The 25,994-nt window shown below is 43.7% G+C and overlaps 1 pseudogene across 2 annotated transcripts; it reads right to left on the minus strand.

The window, feature by feature from the left end:
* Positions 1-437: 437 nt before the first annotated feature.
* LOC147900286 (putative pentatricopeptide repeat-containing protein At3g13770, mitochondrial pseudogene) lies at positions 438-20,044 on the minus strand (annotated as a pseudogene). Of its 2 annotated transcripts, none has more exons than XR_015541320.1 (3): positions 16,598-20,044; positions 16,415-16,526; positions 438-590 (listed from the first exon to the last, which is right to left on the minus strand). The product of XR_015541320.1 is annotated as a putative pentatricopeptide repeat-containing protein At3g13770, mitochondrial pseudogene, transcript variant X2 (transcript). The 2 variants fall into 2 exon arrangements; XR_015541319.1 differs by lacking the exon at positions 438-590 and adding an exon at positions 5,614-6,081.
* Positions 20,045-25,994: the final 5,950 nt, after the last annotated feature.

Genomic DNA, 25,994 nt, shown 5'->3' on the forward strand with positions numbered 1-25,994 from the left:
ACACCTATCGATTCCCTTTTACAAGTTATTTGGAAATGTTTATTGAGCTACTTTACTCTTAGACTTATAATGATACTCCAAAAGGCAGGGCCTTAGTGAGATCCCCACCTTGTTAGCACTGCCTTCTGGGCAACGCTATCATTACACTTTTCTTAAAAAGGTGTCCCACACCATTTTTCGCCACGTGGCCCCTTTCTATTTTGGTTCTTTCTCTCTCACTCACACACACTTTCTTCTTTTAAGAACTCTCTCTCTCACGGAGTTTGCAAATCATTCGAACTTTCCTATACACGGGCTTCCATCACAAGTTCATCCATCTTGACAATTGTTTTCCTTTGATAGAACCAATTGAAGGCACTGCTCACCGAGTACTTGTACTCACTTGTTTTCTTCTTTTTATTTCAAGGTAGGCAACATGGTTAACATGCAATGTTTTGCTCCTGAGATAATGCGTTATATGCTGCTCAAGAAGACGTTGCAGTTCCTTAAGCTCCACGCCTAAAATCTAGCATTTCATCATGTCCAGCTCTCCTGCACATTTTCCCAGCTGCTCCTGAAATGGAAATGGCTGCCATGCTGCTACATTTTTCCTGTTTAAACAGAGATGCCCGTCATTTAGGTGAAGAATTCACAAGCAAGATATGGCGTGAATACCTTATCTTTCTCCATGCTGCTGGAATAGATACAAGAGAATATCGACGAACTGGTGGTGGCCGAGATTAAAAAAATCGAGTTCTACGAGTGACGATTTTGGAGTGGCAATCCAGCAGTCGCGAAAGGAGTTGCCAAACTGAAGAATCGCCCTTGCTTTCTCTTTGGACATAATCACCTTCTAGGCTCAGATTCACTCACACTGCTGCTATGATTTTTTCAAGATCGCACTCCTGAACTGCCCCGACCTGCCCTCATCTACAACATGCTCTACATCTGCGAAACTGTGACCATTTCTTTTACCTTGGTCGTCAAATACTCAGCCGATTCGTCACCAAAATCTGACTATTGCCTGTGTTGCAGAATGACTTGATCATTTATAGACGTAAGCACCACCCCTTATATTGGACACACCTCCTACAATATCTTCACCATTCTCAGCCATCGAACTGCTGCAATTCCTTGCATTTCTTCCTAAAGTTTTCCCCTTTCCTTTCTTCCTCCGAAAATCGACATTCTGGACAGATTTCATGATAGTGTCCTCCAGCATGTAAAAATTTTCATCTTACTTAATCTGAATTGAAGCCTCCAACATGTAAAAATTTGGGGCTTTTGCAAAATTTGTGAAAAATTCGCACACTGAATACAAAATTGGGTGTCCTTATCCAAAAAAGAAAGAGTATGGTCCTTCCATCCAATCCGAATATCGTGGGTTTTAAACCACTCAATTCCGATTAACAAGTCCACATGCTCCAAGTACATAACATAGCACGTAAGAGCCGCTGTGTATTCTTGAATCCGGATAGGAAGCGCTTCACAATCTTGCGATCCCAAAACTGCTTTCCAACTGGAAGCTGCACCTCATAGGTGTGATCGCTAGGTATCGTGGATAGCCCCATCTTCTGCACAAGTTTGTAATTAACAAAGTTGTGAGCGCTGCCCGGGTCAAAGAGAATGTGAACTCTTTGGTCCCTAACTTCTCCATAAACTCGGAAAAGATCATGAAAACCAAATAATGAAGTATTAAAAGTGCAATTACAAGAAGGTGGGCAGGTAATGACATTTACAGGAATACCTGTCATCGCAACTTGATTAGCTCCCTTGGCTTTGGTACCTGGACCTGCCTGGAGCTTCGGTCCCGACGCTTGCTTCTGGTTCTTACGCTTAGGACAATCATTCTTAGTGTGGCCTCGCTGCTCGCAGAAGAAGCAATGTCCTTCCTTCTTGAGCTTCAAGGTACGAAGGAAACAGGCACGTTCATTCTTCGCCCGAGTCAAATGTTTCTTGGAGGCGTTGTCTATAGACTTCCACTCCCCGGTACCAGTGGTAGACTAGAAGAACTTCCTCTTGTTCTTCCCACCTGTGTCGGCAACTGTGGTTCCCTTTGCACTGGCCATGGTATCATCATAAATACGCACATAATTCATGGCCTCTTGCAACGTGGTACATTTGTTGTTCTTGATTTGTAACTTGTATGAGTCAAGCAAACCATCCACAAAGAAACCTAACAAGGTCACTGGATCCATCTTTGTAGCTCTGGTCTGCAAATCCTGAAACCTCTGAAGATAAACCTCAAAAGTCAAACTCAGCTTGGACATATCGAGGGCTTTGAGCTTACCTACGATATCGTAATCTTTCTCCTTTTTCAAAAACTCTTTCCTGAAGACCCCTTCGAATTCGTTCCATGTTGCAGGCTTGGGTTGGAGTTCCTTTCACCACAATAAAGCCTTTCCTGACATAAACCCGACTGCAAGCCTGTATTTTCTTGTCATCTAGATAAGGGTGAAATTGGAAGTGTACTTGCCACTTGTGCAACCAAGTGTCAACAACCTCCTTGATACGAGACTTCTAATCTCCGGGAAAAGGATTTGGAGTGATGTTCGGACCTAACACTGAAGCCATGGCATCCACATGCGTGAGCGCCTGAACAGTGCTAGTCAAAAGTGTGAGTGTAGTCTGAATCCCTTGGAGTTGCTGTGTCAACCCCGTTTGATTCGTGTTAACTTGCTCAAACTTTCCATCAAGAGCAGTGGTGAATTCACTGAAGGCTTTCTTTGTAATCAGATCATCGTAGAGACCCTGGTCATCCTCCGCATGGTAGTTCAAATCCTGGTCTCCCATCGCAAGCTCAGGGTCTACAGAGTCAGCCATGTCTGAAATCTGATATGAAAAGAAGATAGGCTAGAGAAGAGAAACAAGCACGTGGCCTCAGAGCTAGGAGGTAGAAACGAAGTAGAAGCTGGCCAAGAAGGAGGCAATGGAAGAAGGGAAAGCTGGTCGATGAAGAAGGTAACCTAGCTGAGCTGAGCTGACGATTCAGCTCAGATTCTGTAACCTGCTCCTGGCTGTCTATACGAAGGACTGTAGCAGGCCGTACAAGTATTCTTGCTCCCGGGCGTGAAGGTGTAGAGGGGCTAGAATTCTGCGCAATCTGCAGGCTATGGGAGAAGGCAATTTGGCCGAACTTATAGCGGGAGAGCAGCTTTTAGTAAAGCCTTGCTTTTCCAAAAGCTCACCCTCCAAAAATGGAGGGGTAGCACTTTTTTTTTAAAAAGCAGGCTTTTAGTAAAGCCCTGCTTTTCCAAAAGCTCACCCTCCAAAAACAAAGGGGTAGCGCTTTTTTTAAGCCCCCAAGGCCCCCCGAAGAGCAGCTGGCCCAAATTGCGATCTATCCCTATCCTGTTGCGCACCTTCTACGCTCCCCTTCTACCTGCCATCACAACCCCTGAGCAGCCAACCGGCATGCGGGATCCCTTTGGGTTCGCCCCAACTTTACGCTCTCTCCTGACTCCCTTTTGACGTCTCTACCTGGACCCCACTACTTCCTCCTAACTACACCTCTTCCCCTCTCTCTCAACCTGTCACTTCTTGCAACGAAATCACCCTGCACTCTCTCTCTCTCCTTCCTTCTATCCCAATCTAATACCACTTCCCTTAAGCAATGAACCAGCAGACACTTGCAGCACGAATTTCGAAATTAGGGCATACCTGGAGGAGAAATCGTCCAAAATTCTCGCAACAGAAGTTCCTACCTCAAGAGTTGGCTCTGATACCAACTGACACGTCCCCAGCACTCCTGAAACCTCTGATCTGCAAGCAAACACAAGAACACACACAACATGAGGAAACTGAGCAGGCTGCTCACCACCCAACCATGACATCTACGGGATGCGATCTCGAATCAGGAGATGTCCCCTCCGAGCCATGAGCTGAGCTACTGGCACGAAGCAGCAGATCCCAGGCTTCACAGTGCCACCTGGTGGTATGGGACACCAGGCTGGTTAGGATCTGGTTGGGAGTTGCAGGCGCGCATCCGCAACTCAATCCAGGATCAGACCTAGCACCTGGGAATGAAACTTGCTCCCATCGGCTCTCTGAGAACTAAACCCCTGGGCCCCTTTTATAGACTCGGGCCAACCCCTGGGCCCCTTTTATAGACTCGGGCCCCAAGCGCAAAAAATAGCGAAGACCTCTAACTGGTTCGTACCCTTGCCACTCAACCCGAGAATCAAGCCTGCCTAGCTCTAAGCCTCCCCAGGCTACTTGAGCTAGTCTTGTGTACCTAGTACATGTCGGATACCAATCCGTGCACATGACACCAATGCAAGGACTATCCCCATTAACAAGCCTCAATATCAAAATAATAGGCTTTGAAACCTTAACCAAGAGGCAAACATCATCCCAAAAAATGTCATCCAAGACAATGGACCTGCATCTCTGAGCCCCTACAAAGTCACGTTCACACCATGTATCCCACTGAATGAAAACAAGAAGCTGCCTCAATTGAGCTCTCAGCTTAAAAAGATGCTTCAGCATGATGAAATTATATGTAAAGCGTGTGTCAGAATACTTCAAGAGAGTCTTCTATCAGGATATCTTGCGAAAAAAAGAGTGATGAAAAAGACAACATGATTACCTTGCTTAAAAGTAGGTTCCACCCAATCCAACTTACCAATATCCTTCAAGATTATTCAGCCCATGTGCCATGCAAGGAGTAAAGGTAAGATGGGTACTTCCCTTCAAGAATCCTCCCCGCTGCCCTATTGGAGTTCCCACCCATAAGAAACAAATTGGATGACCTGCTATGCCCCAACATACTCAATGGCCTCCATCCAAATGCTTGCCAACCGTTCCCTGGTAACTATGCTACTCTGTAGCCCCAAACCTGCAAATCATCTCCTTCAATGCCCCTCTGCCTCCAATGCCATAGATGAAGTTAGGGCTAGCCATGGCAGGCTACGTCGTCTAGTTGTTGTGGTACCAAAGTCCCTAACCCTATGAAGATAAGTGACCACCAGGAAGACTACATCAAGTTGTAGAGGGGTGGCCCCATACTCTACCAAGCAAATCAAGCGAGAGAGAAGCAGAAACCTGTAGTCTCTCTATGCGGTCTATCCCCCGAAATGGACTACCATACATCCTTGCCCGGAGGACCAATGAGTCAAAAAGAAGAGACTTGGTTTTGGGAATGTGAATGGAAGCACAGGTGCCTGAGTTTGGCTAGTGCGGCATGTCCCTTGCTCAAATGGGCCTGCATAGCTGGTCGCATCGTGAAAATCGGACCTGGAAAGAGGATACCGAGGTATTTGTAGGATGCAACAATCCCTACTAGAGCTCCGTCGAAGGTAAACTGATCTTTGTGTGCGGCCGCTCGAGATGTGTTGAATATCATAACCTTGGTTTTACCCAAGTGGACCTGCAAATCATGTGTACTGCAGAAAGACTGGATTATAAGCATCGTGAAAGTCAACTGTGATCGGATCAAAATTAACCAAGATATGATCGAAAATACTTGAAATAGTACCTGACAATCGTGCTAGATCAGGCACTAGCAATTACAAACTCCTGCTATAAACGTGAGCACTGGTACCATCCAAGAAAGTGACTAGCAGCAAGCATTGCATTTAGAACATATGATACCCAAAATAGTTTTATTAATCTAGGTCCATGTGCACGTATGCAATACATCCAGGTTGTAAGCAAATACATCAGCTTTGTAGCTAACAGCATCGAAAGGCAACAGTTTGTTTTCAACTGATGTACACTCGTTTTTCTAATCAGTCATCTGGATAATTCGAAAACATAGGAATGCCTCTTTGATTATGTTATGTACCTTCACCATCACATGGCCAATCATGTTTGTCTGGTAGTAGTCTGGATAAATTGGTTCCCTCCCTGTATATGGTACTATGAGTCAGGAGCATATATCAGAGGCATAATTCTGGACATATCGGAAAATGCCTTGTCTCCACCAGTCCTTGCATCAGGCCCGAACTGCTACCACACGGGTCATTGCCAACCAAAGGCAAAACCTAGATTGTCTTAACCACTGTGCCTCAATTATTTCCATATCTCAATCTGATTAGGGGACCAAAGTTTGTCCATAGATTTCTCTGCCCATCACCATTTTGGCCATCTATGCTGCAGTTACTGTATTCGGGACAAAAAAATAAACCAATCATTATACAGACAGTGAAAAAGGGAGTCATGCTAGCTGTACAAGTAGAAGCCCTATTGAACGAGCATACATCATCCACATATCCAGTAGGTGTATGTGACATCAGCAGACAAGATAAGAGAGATACATATCTAGATGAACCCAGGAACGTGCCCAACCTCATCCTCTCAAAGAATCTCATTAACAACACGTATAACATTGATCATCCTAATTAGAGGCCTATGGACACAGCTAGCCAGGGCATCCTTTCGTTCAGTGTGATCCTTCATAAACTAATACACTACTAAAAAAACTTCAAAGCAAATCCCATTCATAGCAATTCAGTACAGCTCCAGCACTGCCACCGATCAGAGACAGAATAACTGGATAAATAAGAGGCTGCTGCATTCTGCCAACCAATTCTTGTTTTGGGTGCGACTATCTGCTATAGAGGGCTCATTGCCAGCAAAATAGACACCCAGATAGTTTTTAGTCTATCCTAACAGCTGCAGATGATGCACAATCACACTTCAACCTGCTTAGGGCTAGGGCTTCAAACCTTCCTCTCGCTTTCTCAATCAAAGCAAAAAAATGATGGTCTCATATCCACTTGTCATTGCCAATGTATTGGGGACAGATGAATAAATTAGTCAGTATATAGACAGCGAAAAACGAGGTTATGCATCTCCCTTGGCAGCAAATCTGTATTATCATGTAGTGAGTGAGACATCTCTCTGATTCAGTAGAACAGAGGAGTTGGGAGAGAGAAACACAAGATAAAGATCCGAGGAGAGGGGACAGTCAACAATCAAATAACTAGTGATAAGGGTTGACCCTAACCTGAGTGGTGGGGCCTCTGCAATCATAAGGGAGGATGATGCAGAAGACAGCCATAGTGGACTAAGTTATGCCTTTATCCCTGCATGCCAACAATATAACCACACCATCAATCAAGCCACCACAATAAGCTAGATGCTTAGCTGAGAAAGCTTACAAAACTCGCTGTACAGATATAGGATAGCAGACTTATCGTCTGCTTATCCCATACCTAAATAGGTCGATGGAGTTCTAGAAAAGTCGAGTTGTACTGTTTGACACTGTGACAGAATCTCTACTGTTTTCAAAAGGACCATCAGAGCAATTCTATGGATGCAGGAAATCGGACCAAACTGCCCATTCTTATTGGGCATCTCTGCAAGGTTATTGCAGGATGAGGACATACAGTCGGCTCCTTGTAAAGCACAGCTCATAATATGTTGACTAGAGGATATCACGGGAAGATATAAGAAAATATTTTATGTTCCTTGCTTTGTGTCTAAGTAGTATTTGGATTTAATATATGAGTGTGCCACTCCCAATCGGCCCATCCTCCATCTGGACAAAAAGGAGAGCCGAGAGTAAGTAGCATTTGGAATCCTTTCCCTCGCAACTTGATACGATTACATTGTCAATTCTCAAATATATGGGTGTGATTGCATACCCGCTTCATAAACCCTCATAAAGCTCATGTTACAACACTATTGATATGGGGCAGGCAACATTACCTCTAGGGAGGTGACTCGGCTAGAAAAATAGGAGGTTAGACAATGGTAATTAGTTAGGAGGTGAAGGGGCTAGTAGTGCCTAGATTAAGATAATGGTATCGTGCTATGGTTAGTACTAACTTAGTTTCTGGAGTGTTCCTAGAGTCCTTGTGGGAGGACACGTTTGGAAGGTAACTACTGGACTTAGGGGTTGCAATGAGGGTACATCCAAAGGAATCTACTAAGCGATCCTTTGATATGTTTGCCATGGTGGGTAGTGAGGCTTCCTCCTCTGATTGTCTCTTATTGAGCAAAATGAGTGACGTAACACATATATTGGCGCGGTTTGCATCTCGACTAAGTGTGGGCTGACTATGAGAGCTGTGCGTAGAGCAAGTGCAGGGGACGACAATTGACAATAATCTGCAAAGCCCTTCATCAATGATCATGTGCGTCAGCACAATGGCCTGCTATACACGATTCTAAGCATCAGTGCAACTAGTTTATCGATAGCATAGTTGTTCACAAGTATTTGTACCTAATTGGTTTCATCAACGCTAAACTTGTTCACAAATATTTGTAGTGCCAGTTGCAGTTCGTCAAGGACACAATGGTCTATGGGAGTTTACACTTGTAGTTCTTCATCAACGGGTTTAATGGCCATTGTTGATTCGCCAAGACCCACTAGCCCATAGTTTTTTTTCCTTTAAAAACTAAGCAAACCTTCCAACTGCAAGCATAAGTGCAACGAGTGATAAATGAAATCATATGCAAGTATTGCTGGTGCATACGGTGAGTGATTTGCACACTTGCAAGCTAAAGCCACTAATACTAGTGTAGATTGCAAATTTGCAGTGTGCCCCCAGTGTGCATACACCAGTAATATTTCAACAGACACTAGTGAACTTGCCATCTATACATTGATCTTATATATATTGTGGCAAAATTTATCACTGTCATGGTTTTAAATTGTATTAGAATATTGTTTGCATAGTTGACCTCCACAACCCCTTGTGGCATTGATTGGTGTGATTTTGTCATGGGGCCCTCTTAGTTAGTCATTGTGCCTTACAACAGGCTGTTTGCCTTGGAGAGCACCAGGGAGGCTAGGAGTCTCTATGAGTGTGGTGCCTGATATTGCACAGGAGTTTGGAGCAGCAGAGGTGGCCACAAATCAGGCAGTTCAGCCTACAGATTATCTTTAGGATGAAGAGCAGTACGCTGCAAAGCTTTGGAGAAACACATATTTACTGTTCCTACTCTCATGTGCATGGTTCATTAGCTATCTACATCCATCTACATTCACTTGTGTACACAAAACAGAAAAGGAGTGAGATTTGAGTTAGCAATGTGTGAATTTTGGCTAACCGTTTACGCAATCTTCTGCTACAGGAGTGTTTGCTACAACAAGCAACCTCCATCTCTATTTTCTGACAATTCTGTCATGACCAATAGTTGTAGTGCATATAAGTAGTCTATTAAACCACACTTTTTCAATGGGAAGGGATAGGACAGAAACACATATAAACTTTATACCATTCTTCAAAAATGGAAAGATGTTTGTGGATTAAAGTCTACCCCACTTTGGACAACAAACCTTACACATGGTGGATAAACTTGCAACATAGTCATCAAGGTCTTAGTACCCAGTTGGACTTTCCGAAAGCCTTTCTCAAAGAATCCATTCCAAAGAATGAGCTACAAAACTTCGAGCATGGGAAAGGCCCCAATGGAACAAGACATTACCATGTATCATAAGGTCCTACAAATGGTTTTAAGGATGAAGTGTGTAGAAATGCTCCTAAATCTTTGGAAGGATCTATTCAATCTATGAGGATTCTGCCACAAAGTTTAAAACTCCTTTAGTATCCTTAATTTTCCATCTTCGTCAATTTGAAGAAAACCCTTCTAAAAGAAAGGGAGATTTTAAACTCACTCATAATTTAAAAGTGTCACATGCACCCCTGCGCTTTGGCTACATCGACAAGTGCTAGTAGATCCCTAATCTCGGTGATCTTGTCGTATGCCGTGACCCCATTGTGAGCCCTAGTCTAGGGACAGTCAGGCACGAGCTATGTAGGTCAGTCTCTCAAGCCTTAGATCAGTCCTTGTTCACTGGTACCCACTGGAGAGCTCAGTAGGTTAGTGTTTCCATCTTAGGGTTTAGCTAGGTCTAGGTCTCAGCCTAGGGTAGGAGCTAGAAGGGCCGCCAAGGGCTGGACTAAGAGAAGAGGACAGGAGCAGCCAAGGTAGAGCCCCAAAAGGGCCCCCTAAGGCAGCTCCACATCGACAGAAAAGGGTTGGGAGACGGTTCCTTTTACAGACTGTCATTTTCCCCTCCCTAGGCAGCCTGGAGGGCTGGCATTTAAGGCCAACCAGCCGACTGACTGTCGGCTGATTTATGCTGGTTGGGCCAGCCAACCAAGCCCTTCCAGCCCCCTATTTAAAGGGGGGCCCTTGCTGCCCTCACTCCTCACTCAGTCCCTCAGCAGTTTAGCCTCCTCTCCAGCCCAAGAGCAGCCTCTAGCCCCTCCAAAAGTCCCTGCAGGACAGCAGCATACTAAGCAGTCCCAATTGTTGTTCCAGGAGGGTGTCCATGCAGCACCATAGCCAGGCTCGGAGTAAAGGTTTGGGGTTCTGACTCAGCATCTTTCCTTTTCGAGTTTTCAGCTCTTTCTTAGCTCTTTTTCAGCTCCACATCTCTCAGCTTTCACATGGTTCTCTCAAGCTCCATATCTCTCAGTTTCTATCCTCCCTTCACCTCTCACTCACGCAGCTCTGTTGCATGCCCGAGGACAGCTCAAGCCTCTTCGATAGCCTTGCACAGTTGTCTACATTACCGTGTGGGCAGCATCAGGCCTTGGTCGTGGTTGGGTTGTTTCTCAAGCATTCGTGGGTACCTCTCCGTCTTCAAAGGGTCATCCCTGGCGTTGCATTCCGCGCTCTCTAAAGGAGTGTCGTTTGTATTTCATAGTTCTCCAAGAATAAAGCAAATTCTTCCCTATTGGGCAAGGGGGCCCTCAATGGGTACAAGTTGTCGTTCGTATTTCACAGTTCTCCAAGTATAAAGCAAATTCTTTCCTATTTGGGAAGGGGGCCCTTAGTCGGTACAGTGGGTACAAGGACCCAATCTGGTGTCGTCTACATTTCTCTAACCCTAAAACTCTCTCTCTCTTCCTCTCTATGGTGCATACACATATGCCTTGCAATAAGGTTTAAAGAAGGTCTCGCTACAATTACTTAATCATTAACCATTGCATGTTACATTGGGATCAGAGCTTCCGTCCGTAATCTAGCTTAACTACCACGAGTGCATGGTTTTGCTGAGATCCGGAAAGGACACATAGACCAACATCATGGAGCGGCAAAGGAGAGATAAAGAACAAGATTTTGACTACCAAGAAGACAAAGAAAATCCGCTTCCGCCCAACACTCAAGAAATGTTAGAGAAGCTCATGGAACAAAATCAAATCTTTCTAGGCGAACTCGAAGAAACTTCATGATAGCTACGTGAAAAAGGCAAGCAGTTGGAGGAGACAGAGAGAAAGCTCGAAGAAAAAAAAAACAGAGCGAGAAAAACCAGAAGAAAGCAAGGTAATCTGGCATTTTGAAAAATTGCTCTTGTTGATGCGTGAGGAGCACAAATAGGAGGCACTTAAATGTGGCAAGATGGCTCAAACCCAAGAAGCTCCATATCTCTCAGTTTCTATCCTCCCTTCACCTCTCTCACTCACGCAGCTTTGTTGCATGCCCGAGGACAGCTCGAGCCTCTTCGATAGCCTTGCACAGTGGTCTACATTACCGTGTGGGCAACATCAGGCCTTGGTCGTGGTTGGGTTGTTTCTCAAGCATTCGTGGGTACCTCTCCGTCTTCAAAGGGTCATCCCTGGCGTTGCATTCCGCGCTCTCTAAAGGAGTGTCATTCGTATTTCACAGTTCTCCAAGAATAAAGCAAATTCTTCCCTGTTGGGGAAGGGGGCCCTCAATGGGTACAAGTTGTTGTTCGTATTTCACAGTTCTCCAAGTATAAAGCAAATTCTTTCCTATTTGGGGAAGGGCCACAGTGGGTACAAGGACCCAATCTGGTGTCGTCTACATTTCTCTAACCCTAAAACTCTCTCTCTCTTCCTCTCTATGGTGCATATACATATGCCTTGCAATAAGGTTTAAAGAAGGTCTCGCTACAATTACTTAATCATTAACCATTGCATGTTACATTGGGATCAGAGCTTCCGTCCGTAATCTAGCTTAACTACCACGAGTGCATGGTTTTGCTGAGATCCGGAAAGGACACATAGACCAACATCATGGAGCGGCAGAGGAGAGATAAAGAACAAGATTTTGACTACCAAGAAGACAAAGAAAATCCGCTTCCGCCCAGCACTCAAGAAATGTTAGAGCAGCTCATGGAACAAAATCGAATCTTTCTAGGCGAGCTCGAAGAAACTTCATGATAGCTGCGTGAAAAAGGCAAGCAATTGGAGGGGACACAGAGAAAGCTCGAAGAAAAAAAAAACAAAGCGAGAAAAACCAGAAGAAAGCAAGGTAATCTAGCATTTTGAAAAATTGCTCTTGTTGATGCGCGAGGAGCACAAATAGGAGGCACTTAAATGTGGCGAGATGGCTCAAACCCAAGAAGCTCCATATCTCTCAGTTTCTATCCTCCCTTCACCTCTCTCACTTACGCAGCTTTGTTGCATGCCCAAGGACACCTCAAGCCTCTTCGATAGCCTTGCACAGTGGTCTACATTACCGTGTGGGCAACATCAGGCCTTGGTCGTGGTTGGGTTGTTTCTCAAGCATTCGTGGGTACCTCTCCGTCTTCAAAGGGTCATCCCCGGCGTTGCATTCCGTGCTCTCTAAAGGAGTGTCGTTCGTATTTCACAGTTCTCCAAGAATAAAGCAAATTCTTCCCTATTGGGGAAGGGGGCCCTCAATGGGTACAAGTTGTCGTTCGTATTTCACAATTCTCCAAGTATAAAGCAAATTCTTCCCTATTTGGGGAAGGGGGCCCTCAGTCGGTACAGTGGGTACAAGGACCCAATCTGGTGTCGTCTACATTTCTCTAACCCTAAAACTCTCTCTCTCTTCCTCTCTATGGTGCATACACATATGCCTTGCAATAAGGTTTAAAGAAGGTCTCGCAACAATTACTTAATCATTAACCATTGCATGTTACATTGGGATCAGAGCTTCCGTCCGTAATCTAGCTTAACTATCACGAGTGCATGGTTTTGCTGAGATCCGGAAAGGACACATAGACCAACATCATGGAGCGGCAAAGGAGAGATAAAGAACAAAATTTTGACTACCAAGAAGACAAAGAAAATCCGCTTCCGCCCAGCACTCAAGAAATGTTAGAGAAGCTCATGGAACAAAATCGAATCTTTCTAGGCGAGCTCGAAGAAACTTCATGATAGCTGCATGAAAAAGGCAAGCAGTTGGAGGAGACACAGAGAAAGCTCGAAGAAGAAAAAAACAGAGCGAGAAAAACCAGAAGAAAGCAAGGTAATCTGGCATTTTAAAAAATTGCTCTTGTTGATGCGCAAGGAGCACAAATAGGAGGCACTTAAATGTGGCGAGATGGCTCAAACCCAAGAAGCAGCACCGACTCGACCGGGAAGCCATGTTGCTCCAGCACAAACAAATGTTGGCCATAATACAAGCTAGCATGAGCACAGTGCTTCCCGCATCCACACTAGCTTCTACATCAGCCAAGGTTACTCCACTCACCTAGTCCACTCTGAACTTCCCGAAATACGACAGTAAGTGCGACGACTCAACTGATGCTTGAAATCAACAAGAAAAATCCTAAGCAAGTCCAGCCAGGAGCCAAAGCCCTACAACAGTAGTCTTCAACCCCAACAGGTAACCCTCAACAAAAGGACAATAGCTTCTAGAAGAAAGACAACCAGTAGTCATCTAGTCAGAAGGAATCAAAGCCAAAAATAACTCCGGATCAAAAAGCTAAAGTGGGCATCACAGGAGGTTACTTACAAACCGACGAATAGAAGCGGTACCACGCTGAGCATCGTTGTTTCCATTGACACCATATAGCAGGCATGGAAAGAAAGACTACCCAAAGTGGTTGGCCGAAAAGGCTGCAAAAGTGCCAGCTTCTGCCGTTGCCTCCCACTGCTTGGCACTCACTCTTGAGGCACCTGTGCATACACTACACAACCACACGTACGGAAATAGCCCATGTCTAGCTTCCAACCAAACCATTTAAAATATGAATTGAGCACATGATGGCTTCCATCCAAAATTTGTGTGGCAACCCTTTTGCTTTTAGCATACATCTCCCCATCTCCGAGAGAGCGATTTTTTCTTTCACCCTTTTCATTCTATTGAGGAGTATACCTCACCGTAAACTGATGTGTAATGCTCTTCTCGGCAAAAAAAATATGCAATGCCTTGGACGTATATTCCCCCCCTCGATCTAAATGGAGGGTATGCAACCGGCATTTAGATTGATTTTCAACCAAGGCAACAAAGTGTTTGACTACATTGCAAACTTTGGACTTCTGCTTAAGAGAAAAGACCCACGTAAAACATGTGAAGTCATCTATGAATGTAATATAATAAAGATGACCTCCAAGAGACGGAGTGCACATGGGTTCACAAACATTAGTATGAATGAGCTATAATTTTCGTGTGGCCCGGCCTGCACCATCCTAGGAAAGGAAAAACGATGCATTTTATCCAAAATACAGCCCTCACATATTTTGTTTAGAGTCGTCTCCAAACAAGGCCCTTATTAAGCTTTTGCAATAACATAAGGTTGCCATAATTTACATGCCCAAACCTGACATGCCATAACTTTGCATCTTGCATGGCAGAGGTAGAAGCCACAAAAGCTGAATATGCTCTTTTCTCATAGGCATCAAGCTGACATAGCCCGTGACATAATCTACCGGTGAAAACCAAGGCAAAATCTCTCTCCCTGTCACGGACCGTACATCTGTCATCCTCAAAGATGACTTGGTAACCTCTTTGAGAGAAAAAAGAGACAAAAGTAAATTCTTCTTAATCCCAAGGACATACAAAACATCTTGGATGCAAAGATCTGAACCATCCACGGTTGTCAGTGAAATTTCCCCAATCCCTGTAACTCGATAAGAAGAATCATTGGCACAAGAAACTGTTTTGCCAATTGATGCACTTATCAAAGAAAGATTTATGTGAGGTGATATGGCGGGAAGCACGGCTATCAAAGTACCATGTCTTAGCGGTCTCATTCACGTTGAAAATACGTGACTCCCAAGAAGCATCATGGCTGCAAGTAAAGAAGGCCCAATCATACTCAACAAAATGAGCAGAAGTATCCTCAAAACCTGCATGATGAGCTGAGCTTGAAACTGCCATCCCAGATTCTTTCTTCTTCTCTTTTGCAAACCTCTTGGGGCATTCACTGATGTGATGACCAAGCTTTTTGCAAAAATGGCACTTGCCTTTCTTGAAAGGCTTTGAGGCGCAGCTTTCGGCAAGAAATTCAAGTCCCTTCTCACCCAACATCCGAGAAGGTATACAAGACCGATCGTATCACAGAGACCTATGAGTAGATCATGGAGTCAATGACCGCATTGCCAAAGCCCAAGAGACCTACCGAACGCAGCCAACAAGCACAAGCATGACATGAGTTACAACGAAGGGCAGTGGGTCTATCTTCAGATCATGAAGAAATGCCTTAATCAAATTTGGAGAAAGTGCCTGAAGCTCTCTCAAAGCTTTGGCCCCTTTCCAATAGTCAAAGTAGTGAAGGATGTGGCCATGAAGTTGCAGTTACCTTCGACATGGACCATGCATTGAGTTTTCCATGTGTCATGGCTCAAGCCGTACCTAGAAATGACCAACCACCTTCCTGCTGCTCCACCGACCTGGCAGTCTGCTGGCCAACCTGATAGTCCACCGACTTGCCACATGGCTGCTGACATCATCTTTTGTGCCTGCTGATGTCATCACAGCTGCTGATATGTTGCCTGCATGGCAGTCTGTGCTTGCGTGGCAGCCCTGTGTGGCTGCTGCGTGGCTGCCTGGGGAGCCTATAAAAGGCAGCCCCCTTGGCCTTCATTCCTCATCTTCTCATGCAGCTCTAGCACATAGCCCAGCAGCAGCACTTGAGTCTGGATCAGGCCAGAGAAGACTGCAGCAGACCAGCAGCCCCTCCAGCCTTCAGTTAGCCTATAGTAGTTCTTCTAGTTCTCTCTTTTGTAGTAAGGGATTCCCCTCCATACAGCTCTTATATATACCTTTGTAAGACTAGAATAAGTCCAATCATATTTTTTGTTGTTCTAAAGACCAAAAATCTACACAGAAAATAAAAGGGAAAATGAAAGAGAAGAAAAAAGAGGTAAACAAAAACTTCTATGAAAAACAAAAGGAAGACATACTTAGCAAAGCAACACTTATGTCGTCATCAGTGCCCAAGCATAAGCAGCTATACTGGGTTTCTAAAGACCAGCTATACAGTTCTTGTCTATTCTACAGTTGTATGCAGCCCTCTAGGCCAGACATTGTTTATTATTCATCTCCCGTTATATTCTCTCCCTCTGATTCTCATACTCAATCCAAAGCATCACTTGTGTTGGAGTGCATGATTATTCAGTTCAGTTAGTATTGAGAAGGAGAGAGAGTGACTCTATCTCCCTGCTACACGCACATCTGTGGCCACCAGATATTCGTTTGAAAGATATATCATAATACTCATTCACAAAGGCTTTAAGAACCTGAGGCATGCCAATCGATAAGTTACTTCGTAACTGGACTTAATATGAGATAGAAGCATGTGATCATAATCACTTACCAGATGGCATATAACTGTATGCAAAGGAAAGCATCTCCACATTTCAGCTGTGAAAACTTCAGGACGATTCACAATGCACATCACCCTTGCATTTTCTGCAAGGCGCAATTTCCTGCCAGAGGGAGTTACAATTAGATAGCATTCACCCCAATAAATAAGTCTTATATAGCAATTCAGACTTACCTCCAAAGAAGACTTGTATGCTGAGTAATTCACATGAAGTTGACCACCACACATAATATTCCCCAGAACATGTGAGCTGGCCGAAAACAGCATAAGCTGCCCGTACTTTTTAACCTGCCAGGTTTATAGTTTGATTTTCCTTCCAGTCCCCATGTGTCGCCTAATTTCCAATGGGGGCAGAATGAGGCAGCATGGAGCCAGTCTCTTATTAACATATATGGCCAGACCGAAAATTGATTGGTTGTGTATGTGAGCCTTCAATCAGATTTGCCAGCTGGGCTCCTGTAAAGATACAGAGCAAGGTTCCCAAAATTTGTCCATTTGTTAACCTGCATTACCAGTAGTCTGCACAGGAACACACCCCATCCTTAAATAGGTGGAAGCGAACAGCATCCCTCAAAAGTATTTCTCGTTGGGCAAGTTTTGAAATGAACTTGATGGCAAAGTGGCAGTCATTGCAAACGCGAAGATTTTTGGTAACACGGAGGGGCGATCCATTAGGTGTGCTAATGATCCCAAAGGCAATGGCCAGCTTCTCACTATGGACAGAGAGCATATATTCCTTCACATCCTCCTCTACATCATGCAGCACCGACTTTGTGTCAGGCACATATCCTCCTCCTTTCATCTGACTAGCCAACCTCTCCAGCTCTGCATAGATCCTTTCTTTTTGTGGGTGCTCCTGATCATTTGCAAAGAATTCATGCACTCTACACCCAACCTCAATGGAGCTGCGGCCTGGTGGCTTCCTCAAACCCTTGTCCGTCAACAGTTTTCTCACTTTTGCTGCATCATCCCACCTCCCAGCAGCAGCATAAATGTTTGACAGCACTACATATGCAGTTGCATTCTCTGGTTCTAGTCCATAAATTTTCTCTGCGGCACGTTGCCCACGCTCTGCATCACAATGCATTCTGCAGGCATTAAGCAGTGTCATCCACAGAGTAGAAGTAGGTTGACATGGAATGCTGTTGATCAAGTCTTCCCCCTCATCTAGCCTACCTGCCCGTCCAAGAAGGTCAATCACACAGTTGTAGTGGTCCACTGTTGGTGCAATACCGTAGACTTGATTCATAGAAAGAAAAGTCTCAAGGCCTTCATTCTCTAGGCCAGAATGGCTACATGCACAAAGAATGCTTACGAGTGTCACATTATTTGGTATCACACCTTTCACTCCCATTTGCTGAAAGAGTCGGAAGGCCTCCTTACCATGGCCATAGTGGGCATAAGCTCCTATGATAGTAGTCCATGAGATCACATCCAAATCCTCCATTTCCTCAAACACTCTACGTGCATCCTCCAAGCTGCCACACTTACCGTACATATGGATAAGTGCATTTCCCACGACATTATCTACCTCAAATCCACTCATCACAATCTTAGCATGTATCCGCTTGCCTTCAATTAGGGCAGCATGGCTTGCACATGCCTCAAGAATGCTGACAAATGTCACCTTGTTTGGCCTCAAACCATGTGATTGCATCTTATGAAAGAGTTCGAGTGAAGCCTTGGAATGTCCATGATGGATATATGTAGCAATAATCGTATTCCATGAGGCCTCATCACGCTGGGGCATTTCATCAAATATCCTCTGAGCATCCTCCAAACTGCCACACTCTGCCATCATGGCATTCCATGTAACCACATCTCGCTCATGCATTCTGTCAAAAACCCGCTTTGCATCCTCAGGACTCCCACACTTTCCATACATATGGATAAGGGCAGTTCCCAAAACACTGTCCAACTCAAATGCACAACCCACAGCACGAGCATGTAGCTGTTTGCCTTCATTTAGGGCCACCAAGCTGGCACATGCTGAAAGCATGCTCACAAAAGTAATTTTGTTTGGCAGCACACCTTCCATTTCCATCTGTGGAAACAGCTTGAGTGCCTCCTTACCTTGCCCACCGTTCGCAAGTGCAGAAATTATAGAAGTCCATGATACCACATCACGAACCAGCATTTTATCAAGCATTCGCCGGGCATCTTCGAGGCTTCCACACTTGCCATACATGTAAATAAGAGCGTTTCCCACCACCACATGTGATTCAAATCCACTGTAGACAATGTGAGCATGTAGCTGCTTGCCTTTAGCCAAGGCTCCCTGGCTGGAGCATGCATAAAGGAGACTAACAAAAGTGATCTTATTTGGCCTGATGCCTTCGATCAGCAATTGTTCATAGAGGTGGAGTGCCTTATCTCCATGTCCATGCTCAACATATGCTGCAATCATAGCTGTCCACGTCACCAAGTTTCGCTCAGGCATTTTGTCGAAGATTTGCCGCCCAAATTCCAAACTATTGGACTTTCCGTACATGGTTAGTAGGGAGGTCCCAATAATAACATCAGACTCAAACCCACAGCCTGCAATGCGTGCATGCATTCGCTTGCCTTCACCCAAATCTTCCTTCGTAACATATACCGTAAGAATGCCGACAAAAGTGAACTTATTGGGCATCACTCCTTCCAACTGCATTTGTTGAAACAGCTGGAGGGCCTCCGTGCCTTGCCCATGTTGTGAACACGCTGCAATCATGGTTGTCCACGAAACTACATTTCTTTCAGGCATTCCCTCAAACGTTGTCCGTGCCTCCTTAAGGCTGCCACATTTACCATACATGTTGACTAAAGCGGTCGCTATGATGACATCCGACTTAAAACCATGGCTTTCGATGCACCTGTGAATCCACCTGCCATCAGCCAAAGCTCCCTGGGTAGTGCAAGCAGAAAGGAGGCTGACGAAAGTGCGTTTGTGAGGAGTGAGACCTTCCAATCGCATTTCTTGTAGCTGTTCCAGGGCCTCCTTGATCTGGCCATTCTGTGCATACGCTCCAATGATGGAAGCCCACGAGGATACGGTCCGCTGGCTCATATTGGCAAACAACTCACGTGCTTCCTCCAGCGCTCCACAGTTTGAGTACATTTGTACGAGAAGCTCTTGTAAAGAAACGTCTCCTTCTTGTCCTCTCTCTTTGATGACTGCATGGATGCGCCGTCCTTCTGAGAGAGACTTCGCAGTGACACATTGCTGCAACAGAGGAGCATAAGCAGGAGCGTCAGCCTGAGCGTCGAGGCGGTCAAGTACTGCTTCCAACTCGTTGCTAGGATGTTCAGAAGTGATTTCAACGTGTCTGGCTGCAAGGTGTTTATGCAGGGACTTGTGCTCCTCCCTCTTCCATGCGAGTGCCGGGCCTGTTGCGAGCGAATCTACCGCACTCTGCCTTCCCTGCAGCGTGTGGCAAACCAATGTGGAATAGCCCAAATCGGCAGCCATGTCATTGGATTTTCGTGGAGCAAGCAAGGTGGATGAGGCTGCTACAACTCGCAGGGGAAGTGGGTCCTGAGGCAGGATGTTGCAACGGGCAGTCATGGCCTCTTTGGAGGCCAACACGCGATTACTGCGGATGAGCAAAGGATTGAAGCTCATGAAATTGAGCTCCACTTATACATAAGACAGCTATAGAGTAGGAAGAAGTAGAAATTGCTTACTAGCTAGTAGGATTTTCACGTGTGCGTTATCCGCCACCGATAGGCTAATGATTGTCTTGTGTGTGTGTATATCTACGTATATACTGGGATACTCAATTCACTACCTCATCCTTAAAAACCTAGTTGGGCTTGGAGTCCATGTATATGTATATGTATATGTATTTGTATATGTATATGCATATGTGCCTTGGTCTCAAGTGTAGTTCGTGACAAGTGTAGTTTCGCGTCCTTGCATCGCCTGACCTCATTTGCTGTAATATTTTGCACATTTCTCGAGCGGTTACACTATCTTGGATAAAGGTGGCTGGCCCCCTCATGATTTTGTTGCTACTGTCTAGGCCATGCGCTTACGTCATGTCCAGCAATCGACCCCCCTTCGGCCCTACTCAACTTTTTGCTACGGAGATTACTCACGTTCAAGTATCCAACTAAGGACAGGGTGACAAAATCGAAGGACATCTCTCCCAGATGCCCTATCTGTCGTGTGGCGATTGAATCACAAATTCACCTCTTCTAGGCTTGCAATTTTACCCGAGCAATATGGAAGCGTATCTTCCATTTGTTGTCCAAAGGTCACATTCATACCTCTTTTCACTGGAAGCTAACGCTACTTGGTGATCAAGGCTGCGTGACAAAACCACAAATTCATCTCTGGAGCATTGTTAGAGCTGTTGTCATTCGATAAGTATGGAGAGCTAGGAATGACCTCGTTTTTTGTGCCATCTTGAGTTCCCACAACAAATACAGCTAAAAATTTTGGCAATTTTGTAGCACTATTTGTGTAGTCTAGACGGTGACTCACGTGCCGTGGGGATCTTGAAGGAATGCCAATGGAGCCTCCACTCCAAGCTACTCCTTATGAGAGCAATGCAAAGCACGAGCCATCCGCAAGTGTCACTCAAGTGGCTCTCAGATTGTTGCAATCTGTTTCCACGGAGCAGAAGGGAAAGGGGAGACGGAAGAAAAGAGGGACGAGGGGAGGAGAAGAGGAGAATGAATGGGGATGGAGTGGCAAACACGAAGGCACCACAAAGGAAACAAGAGAACACCCAAAAACCCTCTTGGAAGAGAAGAGGGAGCTTGTATTCCAAACTTGTGCATCCAACAATAAAGACCAAAGTCAACCACTTGGCCTTTTATACATGTCACCTTTTGAAGGGAGGGCCAACTCTATTCTCTTTAAGCCACTCTCTTTCCTCATTCTATTACAACCATCTTGGGCCTATTTGGATCCAAGGCACAATCCTAGCGCTATGGACTTGCCACCATCCATCAAACGACATCACTAACCAGCGGTGGCATATTGTTAACCAATCGGTTAACGTTATGCATCTAGAGATGATGCCTTAGGACACCTTTTGCAGTGCTACATGCTTCTCTCTAGCACGTGATGTAACTTTCCAGTTTTATTTTCTTTTAATGTAATTTCATTTTTGTGCACACAAAAAAACATGTGATTGTCTTCGGGATCAGTATAGTGTCACGAATCCTGTTGGCCAATCGCATACAAGTGCTGAAATATCGGTTCATGAAGAAGAATAGTGGAAGCTAGTATCAACTTGTTCAATGGTTGATTGGACAACTTTCAAATATTTAAAGGGGCTCAAAACCTTTACTTGGCATAATCATCACACAGATTTTCCCTAGAGAGTAGCTACACTTGATAGAGTCTACTTTACAGAAGGTGCATGGGGGATTGGCCCTCTTCTTAATGGTAAAATCTTCACTGATGTGATCACGTTGGACCATTTTCCTGTCTCAGTTGGATTTGATCTATCTTCTGCTCCAAAAGTGAAGAAATTTCCAATTCCATTTAAGCTTAATGTATCTTTCTTGGGCTACAAACCTTTTGATAGCACAATTAATTATACTACTATAGGACTACCAATAGGATGCATGCTAAACCAGTTGAAAGGTGGGAGGTGTATATCTTTGCTATTACCAAAGTTGCCAAGAGATTCGGTAGGAAAATAGCCCAAAAGGTTCAAATAGAGAAAAAGAGTGCCAGACGGTCTCACGAATGCTTGCTCCTTGCTCTTAGGGATTCTCCTGTTGATTCAACTCTTCCCCTTCTGTTTAGTGCTATTGAGGTTTTTATGAGAGCTATAGAGCATGCAAAACTAGCTTCTGCTAGAGTGCAAGGTAGAAGTAGATGGCTCGATGAGATGACAAGACATCTTCCTTCTCTTTTAGAGATGTCAAAGATAAGAACATGAGAGAATCTATCAATCTGATTCATGATAATTAAGACAAACCAGTGTTTGGAGAGGCAAAGATCGCTAAAATCCTTTTAGAGCATCTAGAAAATGTTGTGGGTACAACCCCACGTATGAGACCTGATTACAAAGATTGTGTTTTTGCCTTTCTTTCTAATATTTAACAAATTGAGATGCCTCATGAAGCCATGCATCTTCAACGCCCCTTTTCTAAAGCTGAAATAAGATACACAGTGATGATCATGGCCAAAGGTAAAGCTCCTAGGCCAAATGGAAACCCGATAGATTTCTTTCAGCACTTTTGGGATGTATATGGATTTGATATAACGGATCTGGTCAAGTGATGTTTCCACAAGCATGCTCTTCCATCAAGTCTTAACACTGGAATAATTAAGTTGATACCAAAGAGTCATAAAAGGTTTCTACTGGGACCTCTTTCTATGCAAGGTCGCAATATTCATGATGCTATACTCAATGTGTTGCTTGTAATATATTATGTTGTGACATAGGACAAGAAATTTGTAATGCTTAACTTAGATTTGGATAAAGCAAATGATAGGATTAGCTACTAGGATTTTATTCTCAGGGTGATGGAGAAGATGGGATTTGGGATAGGATTCTATGATATTACTCGCACTCTATTTTCGAATGCCTATGCTATACTCACTCTGAATGGATATCACCACGACAACTTCGTGTTGCTCTAGCACCCTTCTTATTTGCTATTGTAACAAAACCCTTTCTTTGTCGATTGGATTATCACTTAGTTCAATCAAGGTTCTTTTTATGCATGACGGTGGGCTTGTTTGGCCTGGCACTAGATTTGTACTAATGGAACAGGCATTCCATTGCTTGCAACCATAGGCTTGTTTGGCCCGACAGTAGATCTGTACTAATGGAACATGCATTTTGAATGACTCTAAAGCCCCCTAGTAGGACTTGATACTTTTAGAATTTCAGGTCAAGGTTCCTTAGTGTGAACTTCTTAATAGACGAATTCAAGTATGGAAATCTAGGAACTAGGCCTTGCTATTGGTCAAAAGTCGCTTAAAAGTAAACCAAGGCTTGTCAAAAGTATTTGTAGTAAGGGTATCCAAACCTAGAGAATTTGGGATCCAGGCAACAGTGATTGGATGCCTATTGATACTTTAGTTTTGACTTATCACTTGACAAATGGGGAACGCAAGTTCTTACAACAGATTTTAAGCAATGCAAGAGAGGACTGGCCAACCTCCAAAGTCTTCACTAATGCATGTGACTTTAAGGGTTTTGTAATGGGGAATGGAAAACCAGTTCATAGATGTTCCTTTATTTGTTTAATGATGTGGTTTCTTTCCAAAAGAAATGGCCCCTACATGCACCTCAGGACAGCACATTTGTATGGAGAAATCGAGTTAAAAGAGTTTGGAAATCACTCCTTCTTTCTAACTTAATGGTTTGCTATGGAGGATCATGAGTGGTAAGATGCCGCTTTGAGCAAGAATTTCCAAATGGAACCCAAGAATGTCTCTCTTTTTGTCCGTTATGTAAATTGGTATTTGTTGCATGCTTTGATTTTGCAAAGCATCTAGAAATTTTGAAACAAGATCGCTTTTAACAAGGCACAAGGGTCTACCTCTCTTTACAACAAGGTTGTGTAGAATATAAGGCTAACTTTGAGCTATTTTGGCAGGAAAAGATTGCCTTATCAACAAGCTTAATAGGCAATTTTAAAAAGCTCCCCATACTAAAATTTTGCCTTCTTTTTTGAAGGCTACATCGTTTTTTTTCCCCCTTTGGAATAAATTTGTCTTTTTGCAAAAAAGAAAAGAAAAAGTGAAGTTCCTGGCAAGTTGTGAAGGTTGTATAAAATAAAAAAATAGCCTTACATTATAGTTAATGTGGCAAAGGAGAGTGTCACTATCCTCTTGTTAACCTAGTGGTCAAATTTTGGTGGGTGGCATGTAGCCACATGATAGGTGTGTGCAGCGGCTTGGTCCCTTGAATTGCCATATGGGAGTCATGCCTTCATTCACCTCTCCTCCCACTTGCCAAGCAACTTCAATTTTTGTAAAACCTCTTTTTTGGAAGCTTTTGATATAGAGAGAGACGTCGAGTTTTGGAGAGACCACTATTAATTGGTTCCCCTCCCTCTCAAAAAACCAATCAATTAACCTAGCTTAAAGGGGCCCAAAATGATTAAGACAAACTTTAACTATGATAGAGCAAAGATTTGTAGCCTCTCGCTCCTTAATCTCCTCCCTCTCATCGATCTCAATGCTGACCTCTCTTCCTCGCCTCTCCTCCTTAGCTAATCTCCTTCCTCCATTAGTGCCTCTCCCCTCTCTGGCCTCTCCCCCCTTCCTTGGTGGTGGCGATAGCCCACTCCCTCCTCTCCCTTGGATGGCACCACTACTCTCTTCTCCTCTCCTAGCTGGTAGATCCTCCATCTTATTCCACCTCTCAAATTGCGCACTGCACCTTCTTGATGGGCAAGCACCATGTTCCACCATCTACACCCTGTGTGCTACACTTGGGAGCGTGGGACATCGGATTCTAGAGTAACCACCAAAAGGTAGGTGTGTTTATGTAAGGCTTGGCCTCTAGGCATTTTTTACATTTTTATGTTGGAAGGGATTCGTTGGTTGTATAGTCCTCCACCCTGGTTGTTAGCCGCTTTTTCAAGTTTCCCTAGGTGGTGAGCTGGGTTTGATGGAAATAGGCTAGTTTTCTTTCATGTAGTTTTTCTAATGTTGATTCCCATGGTTAGCACCTTCGGGGTAGTTGACTTGTATGGTTGAATTTTCCAAGCATTAATAAAAGTTTATTTTCTTTGTTAAAAAAAAATAAGAAATCTAGGACATTTCCAATAATAATATTTCATTGAGAAATAAAGTATACAATTGTTGAAGCTTGTGAATGTAATATTGCTCACAACTTGTGGATGTTTCTTAGCAACCACCATATTTGACTATTTTCATTTTTTGGCACGAGTATTGTTTTTTGAAGGATATCTATTAATTAATCATTTTTTAAAGGGTTCCCACAATCTTTTCGCACAAGATAAGGTGATAAAGAACAATGAAGGTCCTAATTGTCACATCATAGCAAATGCTTTATTTCAAAGCTTTTCTTTATGGTCTAGAGAAGTTTTGAGAATTTTAAAATCTCTATATCCGAATCTAGATTTCAGAATATTTCAATATCAGTAATGTTCATAACATCTTTGCATGAAATGGCTTTTTTGTAGAACTCCTTTTCTATATATCTGTACCTAAATAGATTGCATTACTTGATTAATTAGAAATTTGATTGATTCAAAAAAAGAATTTGGTATGTTCTATGAAAATTTAAGAGATATATGAGTTAAGTCCCTATTTGGAATGTTTTATGCAAAAAAGATTTGGTACATTCTACGAAAATTTGAGAGATTTGTGTGTTAACTCCCCATTTTGTAATATCTTGGTATCTCAATTTATAGTTTCCAATTTGTCTTTGCAAGTCGAAAAAAAGTGTAGGAAAATTTAATTCTTCACTTTGTTTGTCTTTAAATAATCCTTTTTCCCTCAAGGAGCCACAAATTTTATTGTTGTTTTGTGATCAATGCCTTGTTTTGCACTAATTACGTTATGTATCAAAGTGTCTATATACAAATTTCATTAGAATCATGTATATGAATTTGTTTTTTTGTTTTTTTTCATCATGAATTTATT

This window comes from Dipteris shenzhenensis, chromosome 7 (assembly GCF_047967505.1).
Source record: "Dipteris shenzhenensis isolate YYH24624 ecotype China chromosome 7, Dip_SZ_1.0, whole genome shotgun sequence".
Taxonomy (NCBI): Eukaryota; Viridiplantae; Streptophyta; class Polypodiopsida; order Gleicheniales; family Dipteridaceae; genus Dipteris; species Dipteris shenzhenensis.